The sequence below is a fragment of the Notamacropus eugenii genome, chromosome 4, assembly GCF_028372415.1.
Source record: "Notamacropus eugenii isolate mMacEug1 chromosome 4, mMacEug1.pri_v2, whole genome shotgun sequence".
NCBI classification, from domain to species: domain Eukaryota; kingdom Metazoa; phylum Chordata; class Mammalia; order Diprotodontia; family Macropodidae; genus Notamacropus; species Notamacropus eugenii.
The window spans coordinates 314,213,336-314,231,104 of NC_092875.1; positions in this window are offsets into that span (position 1 = coordinate 314,213,336).

Sequence of the window (17,769 nt, forward strand, 5' to 3'; positions counted from 1 at the left end):
GTCTATAATACAGGTGTATGTATAAACATACGTATGTACATACTACATATGCATATGGTATACTATGCATATAGTATAGTATGTGTATATGGTATATGCATACTATATATGTGTATACTATACATACACTACTATGTGCATGTTTTTGCTTACATACCATGGTATAGTAGGACAAATGTGTGTATATGTATATATGTAAACGTAGTGAAGAAACTTTCCTCTATCAATGTAGATTACTGATTATTATACAATTTATAATCTTACAAAGCTGCTTTATGGATACTGAGAAGTCAGAGACAATCTCAGAGATCCAGAAAGTGAAATTTTCTTCTATCAATGTAGATTATTGGCTATTACGTAATTTATAATCTTAGAAAGCTGCTTTATGGACACTGAGAAGTCAGATATAGTCTCTGAGACCCAGAGCCATATAGTTATCATATCTCAGAGATGGGACTTCAACTTTGGCCTTCCTGATCTTTGAGGTTACAAAAAGAAAGTAAAGATTTGCACTATATATGTGATTTGCACATAGTAGCTGTTTAACTTACTTGTTAATTAACAATTTAATGAATAGATTAACATCTAATTTAATTTAAATTAAATTAAATATAAATTAAATTAAAATAACAAATTAACAATTTAGTTAACTTGTTCATTTATTTTCTTTGTTTATATCATTTATATTTTTCATATATTTACCTCATCCAACATTACCCCTTTTAATAATACATTTTACCCCAAACTACCAAGGATAGCAAATATACTCACATCTCAAGTTTACAACTGCAAGAAACTTAGTAAATACCTACTTTAGCATATATTCATAAAATCTAATATCAAAATATCGTGAAGTAAATGGTGTGAATATTTTGATTGCAATTACCATATTCATATTGAAAATAAACACGTCATCATGTTTCAAAGACAAGACAATCACCACATAATTCATTCCACACATAAACAGGATTGGAACACCAAATCAGGTGAACAAAAAGAGACAAATCTGTCATGTTCTCAGTTTTGCTTCAGTTTCAGTTAGATCAGAGGCAATGAGAAAAAAGACCTCTTCAAATCAACACCAACTAAATAAGAAAACCTCAATCAGAATATTAAGCTGTCAATTACTTGAGAAGTACGAGACAAGATTTCATAGAGGCTGAAATGAGACTGAACACTAGAAGAATGAAGATTGATTTCAAGAAGTAAGTACAATTCTTTCTAAATTGACATTAAGTATTATAGACACTTTCTCACATCTTATACTGAGTCCAGATTTGGTGTTTCCATCATTAGCACTGATAGGAACATATTTCTACAGAAATAATTGAAGGTATGTTCTGTTTTATATCTTCTTGTTGTACTACTTATGCTGTAAAAAGGAAGAATAGGTTGAACAAAAATTATGTGACAATGTGACAAGATTCTCCCATCAAAATCAACATGCAATTTGATGTTACTTGATTTTAATGCTAAGCTGGTCCCAGGAGAGCAAGGAAGCACATATGTAAGAAAATATAGATTAATACAGTAAATGAACAAAATCAAAGTCCTACATGGAAAACTAGCATCTGCATATCATTTTTGTAGTATTAAAAAAAGAGAATTGGAGTAGATTAGATATGATGAACACCTAATACATTTTCAAATTGTGTGATTTATCTTATCAGACATTAAAGCACAAATTATGTTTACCACTTATGCAGGTTGTTTGTGAATTTTAGATGATGATGAAAATGATGAAGATAATGACAGGGATAGTCATGGAGAATCTGACCATAAATATTAAGATAATTGATGATGTTGATGATAAAAGGACATAGATTTTATAAGTCTTTGCAAAGTATGTTCCTCACAGTAATCTGGTTACAAGATTAGTGCAAACATTATTATCCACACTTTACAGAAGAGGAAATTGAAACTTATGGAATTGTAGATTATAAACTGAAAGTTACTTTAGAGGGCATCAAGTTAAACTCATTTTATAGATTGAGGAAATAAGGCTGAGAGAGATTAAGTGATTGTCCCACAATACTGGAACTAGAAATTGTCACTATTTAAACTCAGGACTTTATGACTTCAAACCCAGAAACTTGCCTACTGTGCTACTTGGGATTTGATAAAGTTCACACAACAAATATGATCTTTATTTTGTAGAGAAAAATATCAGTGAAATCTTAAGAAACTGTATAAGGAAGGTTGTTTAGACTATAGTTTCAAAGATGGATTTGCATTACTTATAAAGAAAATAGAGGCAGTAAAATTTTTCAGAAAGACATTAACAAAGAATGGGAATGGGAATGCAGTCCAGAGATAGATATTACGATGTATAATTTTTTAAAAAATCTGATAATTGTACGTGGAAATTAAGAGAGAGAAAATCAAAGGTTTTCAACATTGGTTACTATTGTGGGCAAGAACTGATATATAGATGAACAATATGAAAAACAAAAACAGAATGAAATGAGGAGAAGGAAAACTATTTAGAAAGTATTCCCTGGATTTCCAGGTTCTTGCTGCCAAGAATTAAGAGTAATCAGAATTGCTATCTCCCTCCCTTTGTTGACCTTGAAGACCCCAGGGACTATTCCTTGGGAAAAACCCTGGAACAGTGGGAGCATCAAAAGGGGTAAACTGTCTTTTAGCCCATGCGGCTAAGAAAATCGCTAAGTAGTGTCCCTGTTTCTGTAGCTGAATGGGACAAGTGCAAAATCAGAACTGTCCCAGACAGCCCCTCATCAGCAAACCAGGAGAAGACCCTGAGTCCCATGGGGATGAAGCCCACAACTGCCAACCCTCAGCTGTGCCTCAGCTATGCCTCAGCTGTCCAGGAGAATCAGAAAGTAACTAATACAGATGGGATCACCAACCACCGAGCTTGCCTATGCTCTACCTCAGCAGAGGAGACCTCCTGTGGTCAAACCATCCCTCCCCCACAATTAATGTGCTAGCTCCAGGGTAATTCTGGAGACAACCAAAAAGACCTCACCTGGCCTCTGTTTCCCAACACCAACCAGCTTAGCACCAGGTAAACTGCAGCATTTTAGCTTCTAGCTGAAAGAATGAATAAACAAACCAACATACAAAGCCTCAAGTTTTATTCATAAGAACTGTGAGACAGAGGGTCCTGTGCCCCAGATACACAGATCTATTTTAAAAGTCAGGAAAAGTGTGATTATCATGAGTAAGAAGCAACATAGAAAACACCATAAAATCTTTCTATGGGGACAAGGACCAAGACAAGAATATCAAAGAGGTCATCATTGAGACTGTATCCCCATCTGAAAAATCAGAAGGGAATATGAACTGGTTGGGAGCACAAAGAGCCATCTTGGAAGAGCTCAGGAAGGATTTTAAAAGTCAAATTAGAGAAAAAGAAGAAAAACTGAGCAATGATTTTAAAAAATATGAAAAAAGAAATCACAGAGGAATTCAAAAGGACAATTGGACAAACAGAAAAGGAAGTACTAAATCAAACTGGAGAAAATGACTTCATAAAAGGAACAATTCGATAGATGGAAAATGAGATGCAAAAGTTAACTGAAAAAAACAAATTGAATAAAATTAGAATCAGCCAAGTAGGTGTTAATAATTCTATGAGACATCAAGTAGCAGTCAAACAGAATCTAAAGAATGAAAAGACAGAAGAAAATGTAAACTATCTAGTTGGAAGAAGAACTGATCTGGAAAATATATACAGGAGAGAAAATCTAAGGATTATTGGTCTACCAGAAAGCAATGATGAAAAAAAAAAAGAGCCTGGACAATTTCATCCAAGGAAATGATCAAGGAAAATTGCCCAGAATCCTAGAACCAGAGGACAAAATGGTCATTGAAAGAATCTACCATTCACCTCCCAAAACAGATCCCAGAATAAAAACAGCAAGAAATATTGTTGCCAAATTCCAGAACTCTGAAGTGAAGGAAAAAATAATACTAGAAACCAGAAAGAAACAATTCAAACATCGAGGAGCTACAGTCAGAATCACACAGGACCTTGCAGCTTCTATATTAAAATATCAAAAGAATTGGAATATGATATTCCATAAGGCAAAGGAGCTGAGCCAATAAGCAAGGATTAATTACACAGCAAAGCTGAGAATAACATTTCACGTGAGGAGATGAACATTTAAAGAAATAAAGAATTTCCAAACCTTATTGATGAAAACGGCAGAAGTCAATAGAAAATTTGATCTTTAAACACAGGTCTCAAGAGAGGCATAGAGAGGTAAACAGGGCAAAAAAAGAAGAACAAAACCTTTTTCTCATTATGGGCAAACTGTTTACATCCTAATAAAGGAAGATGATAATGTTAATCTTGAGAATTGTATATTTATTATGATATATATGTAAAAGATACATATATATATATATATGTAGTGAGTGGTATAAAGTAAATGATGTCATGATAAAAATGTGATTTAAGAGTGCTAAGGGAATTTAATGGAAGGTGTGAAAAGGAGGAGCAAGATAAAGGCAAATTACATTATAAGAAGACACAAATACATATTACAGAAGACAGAAATAGTGGAGGGAGATGAGCATTGTTTGAGAATTACTCGCATCTTATTAGATTAGAGGAGGGAACAACAAATTCAGTTAAGCATAGAAATACAGCCAGCCCTATAGGCAGTAGGAGGGAAAGAAAATGGAGGAGAGGTAAAAAGGGAGGGAAAAAGTAGTAAGAGAAAAGGGAATTAAAAGGGAGGGGTCTGAAAGAAGGGAGGGAACAATAAGGGAAGCAGTGGCCAAAAATTAAAACTTTGTGGTGGAGGGGAAGGGAGAAGGGAGAACTAAAAGCATAAAAAAAGGGAAAGGAGATGGAGGGAAAGACATAGATAGTAATCATTACTGTGAATGTGAATGGGATGAACTCTCTCATAAAACAGAGACAGGAGAATGGATTAAAAAACATAATCCAACATTATCTTGTTTACAAGAAACACATTTGAAAACAGGGAATAAATACAAGGTAAATGTAAAAAAGCGGAGGAGAATATACTGGACTTCAGTTGATGTAAAAAAAAATCAGGGGTAGCAATCCTAATCTCAGACAAAGCAAAAGGAGAAATAGATCTAATCAAAAGAGATAAGGAAGGCAGCTATGTCCTGATAAAAGGCACCATAGACAATGAAGTAAATTCATTACTAAACATGTATGCTGCAAGAGGTATAGCATCCAAATACTTAGAGGAGATGCTAAGGGAGTAACAGGAAGAAACAGACAGCAAAACTATACTACTGGGAGACCTCAAACTAGCCCTCTCTGAAGTTGATAAATCTAACCTCAAAATAAACAAGAAAGAAGTTAAGGAGGTGAATAAAACCCTGGCTAAAGTAGATAGGATAGATCTCTGGAGAAAACTGAATAGGAATAGAAAGGAATATAAATTTTCTGACAAGTTCATGACACATATACAAAAACTGATCATGTAGTAGGGGATAAACACCTCACAGTCCAGTACAAAAAGGCAGAGATAGTTAATTAATCCTTCTCAGATCATAATGCAATAAAACTTATTTGCAAGAAAAGTCCATGGAAAGATAAATCAAAAATTATTGGAAACTAAGCAATATAATCCTAAAGAACGAGTGGGTTAAAAAACAAATTATAGAAACAGTCAACTACTTCATTCAAGAGAATGACAGTAATGAGACAATGTACCCAATCTTATGGGACACTACAAAAGCAGTTCTTAGGGGAAGTTTTATATCTTTGAATGCCTACATGAATAAAACAGAGAAAGAGGAGATCAATGAATTAGGCATGCTGCTGAAAAAGCTAGAAAAATAAGAAATTGAAAATCCCCAAGTAGACAACAAATTAGAAGTACTGAAAACCAAAGGAGAGAGCAATAAAACTGAAATTAAGAAAACTGTCGAACTAATAAATACAACTAAGAGTTGGTTTTATGAGAAAACCAGTAAAATTGATATACCTTTTGTTAAGTTTGATTTTAAAAAACGGAAGAAGAAAACCAAATTACCAATATCAAAAATGAAAAGGGTGAATTCAAATCTAATGAGGAGGAAAATAAAACAATTATTAGAATTTACTTTGCCCAACTGTATGCCCTTAAATTTGACAATCCGAGAGGGATGACTATTTAAAAAAAATATATAAATCATATATTATATAATTATATAAATTATATATATTAAAATAAAATAAAAAATAAATTTAATTATAATATTAAAATAAATATTATAAAAAATAAGAATATAAAGAGGAATTTGAGTACTTAAATGACCGCAGCTCACAAAGAGAAATTGAACAAACCATAAATGAACTTCCTAGGAAAAAATCTCCAGGACCAGATGGATTAACAACTGAATTCTATCAAACATTTAAAGTACAGTTAATTCCAACACTATGTAGACTATTTTGGGAAAATTGCCAAAGAAAGAGTCCTACCAAAAATTTTTTAGGATACAAATATGGTTCTGATACCTAAGCCAGGAAAGACCAAAACAGAGAAAGAAAATTATAGACCTATTTCTCTAATGAATAAAGATGCAAAAATTTTAAATAAAATATTAACAAAAAGAATACAGTTATCATGTATCAATGAGAACAAGTTATCATGAGAACAATACTTTATAATCAGATAGAATTTATACCAGTAATGCAGGGCTGGTTCAATATTAGAAAGACTATAAGCATTATTGATCATATGAAAAACAAAACTTACAGTAACCACATGATTATCTCAAAAAATGAAGAAAAACCTTTTGACAAAATACAACATCCATTCCTATTGAAAACACTGGAAAGCATGGAAATAAATGAAACTTTCCCTAAAGTAGTAAGCAGTATCTACTTAAATTGATCAGCAAGCATTATATGCAATGGGGACAAGCTAGATGAGTTTCCAGTAAGATCAGGGGTGAAACAAGAATGTCCATTACCACCACTGTTATTTGATATGGTATTAGAAATGCAAACTGAAGCAATAAAGAAGAAAAAGAAATTGAAAGAATTAGAATAGGCAAAGAAGAAACTAAGTTATTACTCTTTGTAGATAATATGATAATATACTTAGAGAATGCCAAAGAATTAAGTAAAAACAAAAAAAAAACAAACAAAAAAAACTACTTGAAATAATAAACAACTTTGGCAAAGTTGCAGGCTACAAAACAAATGCAAATCACCTACATTTCTAAACATTACCAACAAGACCCCAAAAGCAAAAGACAGGAAGATAAATCCTATTTAAAACTAGGGTAGCACCATAAATTATCCAGGAGTCTATCTGCAAAAACAAACCCAGGGACTATATACATACATACATACATACATATATACTATATACTATATATATATAAACATAATTGCAAAACACTTTTCACACAAATAAAGTCAGATCTTAGTAAGTAGAAAAACATCCGTTGCTCATGGGTAGACTGAGGTAAAATAATAGAAATGACAATTCTACCTAAATTAATTTACTTAGTGCCATACCAATAAAATCACCAGATAATTATTTTGTAGTGCTAGAACAAATAATATCAAAATTCATCTGGAAGAATAAAAGGTCGAGAATAATAAGGGAACTAATGAAAATAAATGCTAGGGAAGTTGGCCTAGTCCTAACAGATCTCAAATTGTATTATAAAGCAGCAGTCAACAAAACCACTTGGTACAGGCTAAGAGAGACAGAGGGGTAGACCAGTGGAATAGGTTAGGTACTCAAGACACAGTAATCAATGAATATAGCAATCTACTATTTGATAAACCCAAGGACCCCAGTTTCTGGGATAAGAACTTCCTGTTTGACCAAAATTGTTTGGAAAACTGGATAACAGTATGGTGGAAGCTGGTCATTCACCAATTCCTGGCACAATACACAAGAATAAAGTCCAAATGGATGCATGATCTAGGTATAAAGATTGATACTATAAACTAATTAGGGGAGCAAGGAATTTGTCAGATTTATGGAGAATGGAAAAATTCTTGACTGAACAGGAGATAGATGACATTATGAAGTGCAAAATGAATAATTTTGATAACATTAAAATGAAGAGCATTTTTGTTTGTGTTTCATTATGTTTATTTTTTAATTCTGTTGTTCTGCAAGCACTAACATAAAACTTAGAATTTTCCCCCCTACCTACTTCCCACCACCCTCCTCCCTCCCCAAGACAGCATACAATTCTATATAGGATCTACACATTTTTTTCTAATTTAGCATATTTTCACTATAGTCATGATATGTAGAAGTACTAAAATAAATGGCAGAAATCATATAAGAAGCCAAAACATTGAACACACACAGACACAAATGATCTGTTACCTTCTGCGATTGAATTCCATAGTTGTTTTTCTGGATGTGGAAGGCATTTTGCCTTAAAGGGTCATTGGGAATTTTTAATTTTTTTGAGTCCTTGCATTGCTATGAAGATCCAAGTCTGCCAGAAAAAACTCTCTCACACTGTGATCGTTGCTGTGCACAAAGTTCTCCTGGTTCTGATCCTTTCACTCAGTATCAGATAATATGTCTTTTCAAGCATCTCTGAAGTCTTCTTGTTCATCATTTCTTATGGTGCAATAGTATTCCATTACATTCATATACCATAATTTATTCAGCCATTCCTCATTTGATGGGCATCTCCTTGATTTCTAGTTTTGGGCAACTACAAAGAATTTGGGAGGACTCCTTCGGAATTTTCAAAAAAGAGTCTATATAGTTTTGTAATTAACTGTTCTTTAAATGTTTAATAGAATTCACTTATAAATCCATCTGGCCCTGGAAATTTTTTTTGCTAGGGACTTCATTGGTGGCTCGTTCATTTCTTTTTCTGAGATGGGGTTGTTTAAGTATTCAACTTCCTCTTCTCTTAATCTGGGCAATTTGTATTTTTTAAAATACTCATCTATCTCATTTGGATTGTCGAATTTGTGGGCATAAAGTTGAGAAAAGTAATTCTAACTTGTTTTAATTTCCTCCTCATTGAAGGTGAGTTCACCCCTTTCGTTTTTAATATTAGTAATTTGATTTTCTTCTTTCTTTTTTTTAATCAAATTGACCAAAGTTTATCAATTTTATTAGTTTTTTCATAAAACCAACTATTGGCTTTATTTATTAATTCAATAATTTTATTAATTTCAATTTTATTAATCCCTCCTTTGGTTTACAGTATTTCTAATTTGGTATTTACTTGGTGATTTTCAATTTGTTCTTTTTCTAGCTTTTCTGCTGCATGCCCAAATTAATGACCTCCTCTTTCTCTAGTTTATTTATGTAGGCATTCAAAGATATAAAACTTCCCCTAAGAACTGCTTTTTCAGTATCCCATAAGATTTGGTAGGTTGTGTCATTATTGTCATTCTCTTGAATGAAGTTGTGGATTGTTTCTATGATTTCTTCTTTTACCCACTCATTCTTTAGGATTAGTTTATTTAGTTTCCAATTGATTTTTGGTTTATCTTTCCATGGTCTTTTATTGTATGTAATTTTTATTGCATTATGATCTGAGAAGGATTTATTGACTATCTCTGCCTTTCTGCACTGGAATGTAAGGTTTTTGTGTCCTAGTACATGGTCAATTTTTGTATATGTGCCATGTACTACTGAGAAAAATTATATTCCTTTCTATTCTCATTCAGTTTTCTCCAGAGATCTATCATATCTACCTTATCCAGAGTTTTATTTACCTCCTTAAGCGCTTTTCTGTTTATTTTGAGGTTAGATTTATCAAGTTCAGAGAGGGAGAGTTTGAGGTCCCCCAATAGTATAGTTTTGCTCTCAATTTCTTCCTTCAACTCACCCAAACTCTCCTCTAAGAATCTGGATGCTATGTCACTTGGAGCATACATGTTTAGCAATGATATTGCTTCACTGTCTATGTTGCCTGTCAGCAGAATATAATTTCCTTCCTTATCTCTTTTGATTAGATCTATTTCTCTTTTTGCTTTGTCTGAGATTAGGATTGCTACCCCCGCTTTTCTTACATGAGCTGAAGCACAATATATTCTGCTCCAACCTTTGACCTTTGCCCTGTGTGTATCCCCCTTGTTTCAAATGTGTTTCTTGTAAACAACATATCTTTGGATTATTGCTTTTGTTCCATTCTGCGATCTGTCTGCATTTTATGGGAGAGTTCGTTCCATTCACATTCACAGTTATGATTACAATCTGCATATTTCCCTCCACCCTCTTTCCCACCATTTGTGCTTTTAGTTCTCCCATCTCCCTTCCCCTCCTCAATAGTTTTCACTTTTCACCACCATGTCCTGCAGCCTTCCCTTCCTTCTTTTGACCCCCTTCCTTTTACACCTCTTTACCCTTACGACTTCTTCCCTCCTTTTTAGCTTCCCCTGCCTTTTCTTCCTCCTCCTCCTCCTACTGCCTACAGAGCTAGTTAGAATTGTATACAGTTTATTGTTCCTTCCTTGAAACAAATCAGATGAGAGTACCTCTCAAACAATGCTCATCTCCCTCTCTTCTTTCCCTCTACTATAATTTTGTGCTTCTTCCTGTGATGTAATTTACGATTTTCTGCTTCCTCCTTTTCACAACTCCTGTTACAATCTCTTGACATGCTTAAATCAAATTTTTGACATGACATTATTTACTTTATACCCGTTCCCTCTATGTATATCCATTTTATATTTCAGAATAGATGTACAATTCTCAAGACTAACCAGTATCATCTTCCCTTATAGGGAGGTAAACAGTTTGCCCAAATTGAGTAACAAGTTTTTTGTTTTGTCTTTTTCTCCCTATTTACCTTTATATTCCTATCTTGAGACCTACATTTAAAGATCAAATTTTCTATTAAGTTCTGGTGTTTTTGTGAGGAAGACCTGGAAATACCTTATTTCATTGAATGACCATCTCCTTGCCTGAAATGTTATGCTGAACTTTACTGAGCAGTTGATCCTTGGTTGTAGTCCCACCTCCTTTGCCTTACAGAATATTGGATTCTAATTCCTTTGATCTTTTAATGTAGAAACTGCAAGGTCATGTGTGATCCTGACTGTAGCTCCTCAATATTTGAATGGTTTCATTCTAACTTCCTGTAGTACTTTCTCCTTCACTTGAGAGTTCTGGAATTTGGAGACGATATTTCTTGAGATTTTGAGTTTGGGATCCCTTTCAGGAGGTGAATGGTAAGTTCTTTCCATGACTATTTTGCCCTCTGGAACTAGAACTTCTGGGCAATTTTCCTTGTTGATTTCCTAGAAGATATTTTTCAAATTATTTTTTTCATTGTGGCTTTCTGGCAGGCTAATAATTCTTACATTTTCTCTCCTGGATCTATTTTCTAGGTCAGTTGTTTTTCCAAGTAGATATTTTACATTTTCTTCTATATTATCATTCTTCAGATTTTGTTTGCCTGATTCTTGATGTCTCATAGAGTCATTAGTGTCTACTTGCCCAATTTTAATTTTTATCAAATTCTTTTCTTCAGTTAACTTTTGCATCTCCTTTTCCATCTGCCCAATTGTTTCTTTTATGGAGTTATTTTCTTCAATTAAATTTTGTACTTCCTTTTCCATTGGTTCTATGTTCCCAGTTAGGTTTTTTGTTTCTTTTTTCATTTTTTCCATTTTTCTTTTTAAAGAAATGTTCTCATCACTGAATTCTTTTTTCATGGTTTTATTATAATTGGCCAGTTTTTCTATTTCCCTCTTCACCTGTTCCATGAGAGGTGTCTGTGCATGAGAAAAGTTCATAGTCCTTCTGAAGTATCAGATGGAAGTACATTCTCACTATTCACCTTTTTGGTATTTATGTTTTGGTCCTTGTCCCCATAGAAAGATTCTACAGCTTTTTTCACTCTTGTTTTTTTTTTTCCTTGTTCATGATGGTGATTGTGTGTTGTGGCTTCTGGTTCTTTTAGTTAGAAGTTGCAGAACTTGGTGTTGAGCTGACTTGTGTGAAAAAGCTAAGAGTAGTTGTCTTTTTATCTTTTTATCTTTCCCCTATCATCCCTGGGGTTAGCTTGTTCAGTGTGGAGGAAGGGTGATCTAGTCCTGAGAGATCTGCCTCTCCTCAGGCAAAGGCAACTCAGGGGATGGTGATCTCAGCTGCCCCATTGTCTTGCCATTTCCTCTGGAGTGCTGAGGCATGCCGAGATTTTAGTGTGAGTTTCCACTCCTCCTGGGGTTCCTCTACTAGTGCTAAGGCTTGCCTGGGTCCTAGTAGGAGTTTCCACTCCCCTTGGGCCCTTCTTCTTCTGGTTTGCCTCTGCCACAGTAGGAGGAATCCCCCTTAGCTATTTTTCAACCCTCAGGTATTATTAAAGTATTTGTGCCCTCTGCTGTTCCCACTGATCCAGGATTTTTCTGGGGAAATGTTTTATGGTTCTTTTGAGGTCACCAAGAGGGGAGGCGACAGCATTTACTGATCTGTCATCCTAGCTCCCAAAAGTTCCAGTAAGTGACTTACAGAAGTTTAATCTGCTGGCTGAAAGTCTCAGGTGCTGCTGTGCCTGATATCTGGGGCTCAATGGCTATCACTTGCTTGACTCTGTTGATCTCTCACCCTGGGTTGCCACTCTACTGGTTCTGCCTGCTGCTGTCTTAGGTTTCCTTGGGGCCTACACACTCTGCTGTGCTGGATGTGATGTGCTGTGCACTGTGGGCTCACCACCATGGAACAGATCCTTCCCGTGGACCTTCTAGTCTGTCCTTCACTGTGAACCTGCCACAGTCTGTCTCCTACTGGATTCCACACCTCAAAAATTTGGTAAGATTCTCTTTTTAGAGGTATCTGAAGGAGTTTGTCTAAGAGCTTAGGTGAGTTGTTGCTCTCACTCTGCCATCTTGGTTCCACCTCGAATTGAAGAGTTTTAGCACAAGCAAACCCAATGCAACTAAGATTAAGAGGGAAGCAGAAAATGGGGAAAGAATTTTTGCAACTAGTATCTGTGATAAAGGTCTCATTCCTAAAATATATAGAGAACTGAGTCGAATGTACAAGAATACACATCATTTCCCAATTGATAAATGAGCAAAGGATATGAATAGGGAGTTTTCAGAGGCAGAAATTAAAGCTATCTATAATCATATGAAAAATGTTTTTAATCACTATTGATTAGAGAGATGCAAATCAAAACAACTCTGAGGTACCACAATAGATCTACCAGATTGGCTAACATGGCAAAATGGGAAGATGATATATGTTGGAGAAGATGTGGGAGATTTGGAACACTAACTCATTTTTGGTAGAACTGTGAGTTGATCCAGCCATTCTGGAGAGTAATTTGGAACTATGCCCAAAGAACTACAAAAATGTGCTTACCCTTTGACCCAGCAATATTGCTTCTGGGACTCTTTCACAAAGAAATCACTGAAATGGGAAAGGGCCCCACACGCACAAAAATATGTATAGCAGTTCTCATTGTGATGGCCAAAAACTGGAAATCAAGGAGATGCTCATCAGTTGGGGAATGGCTGAACATTAGTATATGAATGTAATGGAATACTACTGTGCTATATGAAATGATGAGCAGGAAGACTTCAGAGAAGCCTGGAAAGACTTATATGAAAAAGTTCTGAGTGAAAAGAGCAGGAAGAGGAGAAATTTGTATAGAGCAACAACAACCTTGTATGAGGAATTTTTCTGGTAGACTTAGTACTTAACTGAAATGCATGGACTTAAATAATTTCCAATGGATTCTTGAGGCAAATGCCTTCCACATTCAGAGAAAGAATTATGGAATTGGATTGCAGATAGAAACAGACAATTTTCTTTTGCATTATGTTTTCTTTTGTTTTGTTTTATGCTTTCTCCAATTCATTTAACTCTTGTTTGCAACATGTATTTAATAGGAAAATATATGTAGAATCTATATAATATTGCATGCCATCTAAGGGAGGGATTGAGGAGGAAGGGGAAAAAATATAAGATATATGAAAGGAATTGTCACACCCTGTAAATAAATAAAATAATTTATTTAGAAACAAAGAAAATACTACCTGAAATAATATATTCTAATTCTCTGCCTTAAAATAGGCCCATACCAAAGAACTAGACCATACTTTTTTTCAAATTCATTTTATGTCTCTTCAGAAAAATATATTTTTGTGCTGCCAATTCTCATCTGTACAACTGCAGGCATCTAGTAATGGAAATATAAGAATGGATTGATTCATTCAAGTAACAATTTAATCTGTATAACATACTTGTAAAAATGAGTGTTTGCATTTGGGAATGTACTGATCAACTTATTTGATAGTTTTTTTTCCTCTCTAAATATGTCTATATAAATACATATATATGTATATGATATTTCTGGGAAAAAAGGAAATAACCTCGTTAATATAGCTATATTAGATAAATTGTGCCAAATTGTTCTAATAGATCTAATTATTCAAACCAAATGGCCTCAGAAATGAAGACAGAAACTAAGCAAAATTGCTACCTATCAGCATCTTTGCCAAAATTATTTCCCATCGTTATTGTCACTATTAATTATTTTTTTCATCTCATTCTTCTCTTCTCTTTCAGAGCAGAGATAGAAATCTCCTTTGGACAAAACACTACTCTGTCATTATTATTATTATATATTTAATATTTTGTGAAATATTGTACATGTGGATAAAATAACCACCTTTTAAATTGAATTAAAGCATTAGGATACTCACTAGTAAACTGTGACTTCAAATAAAGCTTCTTTGTATAATTCAAGTAAAGAGACCAACAACAATACATAATCTTCCTTCTTCCTATATGCCTTTCATTTCTTCCAATTAGTTTCTGAATTTGAAAGTTTTTAAATGTTTATACTGTCTCGTTGTCATTATCTTTAACGACATTATTGATTTCTTTTTATGATTTGTTGTTTCATCTTCCCACTCTTTAGATTTAAATTAGTTTCTAATTGATTTTAATCTATGGTTCTAGAGTTCTTTGTTGAGTATAATGTTTGTTGCACTGTGGTCAAATAAATATTCATTTATTGTTTTTGTATTTTAGCATTCGTGTTTGTTTGTGGTTTTGCATTATGCACTATACCCAAAAACATAAATCTATTTTGTGAAGGTATCGTATACACCAGAATAATGTTAATCCTTCTTTACATGTGCATTCACTATTCTCCAGAGATCTATCATATGTCACTTTCTAAAATGACTTTTCAGCTCCTTCTCTCCTGATTTCTTTCATGGTTTGCATATATCTAGATCTGAGGAATAATTTGAAGTATCTTGCTATTATAGTGTGATTCCCTCTATAACTCATTTAGCTATTCCTTTAACAATTTGTTCCATTTCCTTCTCAACTATATGTTTCACATGTGACTACTGTCTCCCTCAAAATTTCCTCTGTTTCATCTCTCATCTTCTCCTCTTTGCTTAAGTTTTTTCTCTTCTATTTCCCTGTGGAGTAAAATATGTTTCTCTACCCAGCTGTGTGTGTGTGTGTATGTGTGTGTGTGTTTATTGTTTCTTCCTTGAATCAATTCAGATGAGAATGATGTTCATGTGTTGTCTAGTCCCCTTTCTGTATCACACCAATTTGGAAGCACTGGAAATTGCTGCAGAAAAAGCAAAAGGACATAAAAAAACAAAAGCTCAGGCTTGACAACCTTCCTCTCAAAAACTTCACTCCTCAAATGAACAAAGATCTACACTAAAATAATGTCCAATGTTATGCAATAGGCTCAAAGAATGAGCAAGCAAACAACAACAACAACAAAAACAAACAAACAAAAAAATCAATCATAAAAAAAGGAAAAAAACTATATTATTGATGGGGAGACTAAAGCCTCAAACTCAGAAGTAAAAATCAACTTCAAAACATCTACATGAAAGACCTCAAAGCAAAATGTACATTGGACATAAAGAACAAGAATATTTCCTAAAAGAATCAAAGAATGAAGTGAATAAGTGATTTTAAGAATTAAGTGGAATATTGGGGGGTGAGGTGAAGCAAAGGTGGCCGTGTAGAAACAGGGACCTGCAGAAGCTCTCCCCCCAAATCCCTGAAAAAAACCTGTAAAATTGACTCTAAACTGATTCTAGATCAGTTCGAGCCAACAAAGGACAGACTGAAACAAATCTCCATCCCAAGAAAATCTGGAAGATCGAGAGGATGGGTCTATCACACAGGGCTGGGAGCAGAGTACAGGGATGGGCTGTACTGAGGGTGGACATAGCTGGAATGTGTATTAGGGGACTGAGTCACTGGCAGCTGCTGTGATTTTCAGACTTCTCAACCCACAAATGTTAAAGACAGCTTCCAAGGTCAGTGGGAATGTTCTCTCACCTGACTGAGAGGGTAGCATGGGCTGGCCCCAGCCCAGGCCTAATCCCCATCTTCAGCACCAGCCTCAACCCTGGATCTAGCTCCAGGGCAGGGGCAATTACTCCTGAAGCAGAGAAATGCTTCTAGAGTCTTACATTTAACAAAGAGCTCAAAAGTGAAATAATTGTCTGGGAAAATGAGCAAATGGGAAAAAAAATAAACAGACAACAGATTCCTACTTTCTCAGTGAAGAGGTATTTTCTTATGTTATTGGTAACAAGGAAGATCAAAACACATAACCATAAGAAAACAACAAAGCTAAAACTCCTGCATCCAATGTCTTCAAGAAAAAAGAAATGAAATGGTTTCAGACTACTGAAGAATTCATAAAGAATGTTAAAAATCAAGTAAGAGACATAGAGGAGAATTTGGGAGGAGAAATGAGAATGATGCAAGAAAAACAGATCAACAGTTTGATAAAAAAAAAATGCTGAAGAAAATAACAGCTTCAAAATTAGACTAACCCAGATGGCAAAAGAAGTCCAAAAAACCAATGACAAAAATGTCTTAAAAGGCAGAATGAGTCAAATGGAAAAAGAGGTTCAAAAGCTCACATAAGAAATTTAAAATTAGAATGCAACAAAAGGAAGATAATGGCTTTAAGAGAAAGCAAGAAATTTAAAAAAAAAACAAAGCCAAACGAATGAAAAAAGTAGATAATATGAAGACTCTCAATGGAAAAATATCTGACAAAAAAAAAAAAACAGATCCAGGAGAGATAATTTACAAATTATTGGACTACCTGAAAGTCATGATCAAAAATAGAGCCTAAACAACATCTTTCAAGAAATTATCGAAGAAAACTACCTTGATGTTCTATAACCAGATGGTAAATAGAAATTGAAGGAATCCACTGATTACCTCCTGAAAAAGATTTCCAATGAAAACCTCCTTGGAATATTGTAGCCACATTCCAGAGATCCCAGTTCAAGAAGAAAATATTACAAGCCACCAGAAAGAAATTCCAGTATTGTGGAAACACAATTAAGTTAATACAAAATTTAGTAGCTTCTATATTAATGGATAAGAAGGCTTGGAATATGATTTTCCAGAGGTCAAAGGAGCTAGGATTAAAACCAAGAATCACCTACCCAGCAAAACTGAGTATCAGGGAAAAAATGAACATCAATGAAATAGAGGATTTCCAATCTTTCTTGTTGAATATACCAGAGCTGAATAGAAAATTTGACTTTCAAATACAAGAATCAAGATAAGTATGTAAAGGTAAACAGGAAAAGAGAAACCACAAGGGACTTATTAAAATTTAATTGTTTACATTCCTACGTGGAAAGATGATATTTGTAATTCATGAGATCTTGGTCATTATTAGGATAGTTGGAGGGAATATATGTATTTATATATATGAATATGTGTCTATGTATCTATCTGTCTATCTGTGTATATGTAGATGTACATAGAGAGAGGGAGGGGGAGAGAAACTGGGAAGGTTGTAACACCAATGTAATATTGACAGTGTCCATGGTGGCCATGAATATCCTGGTGCAATTCTGAA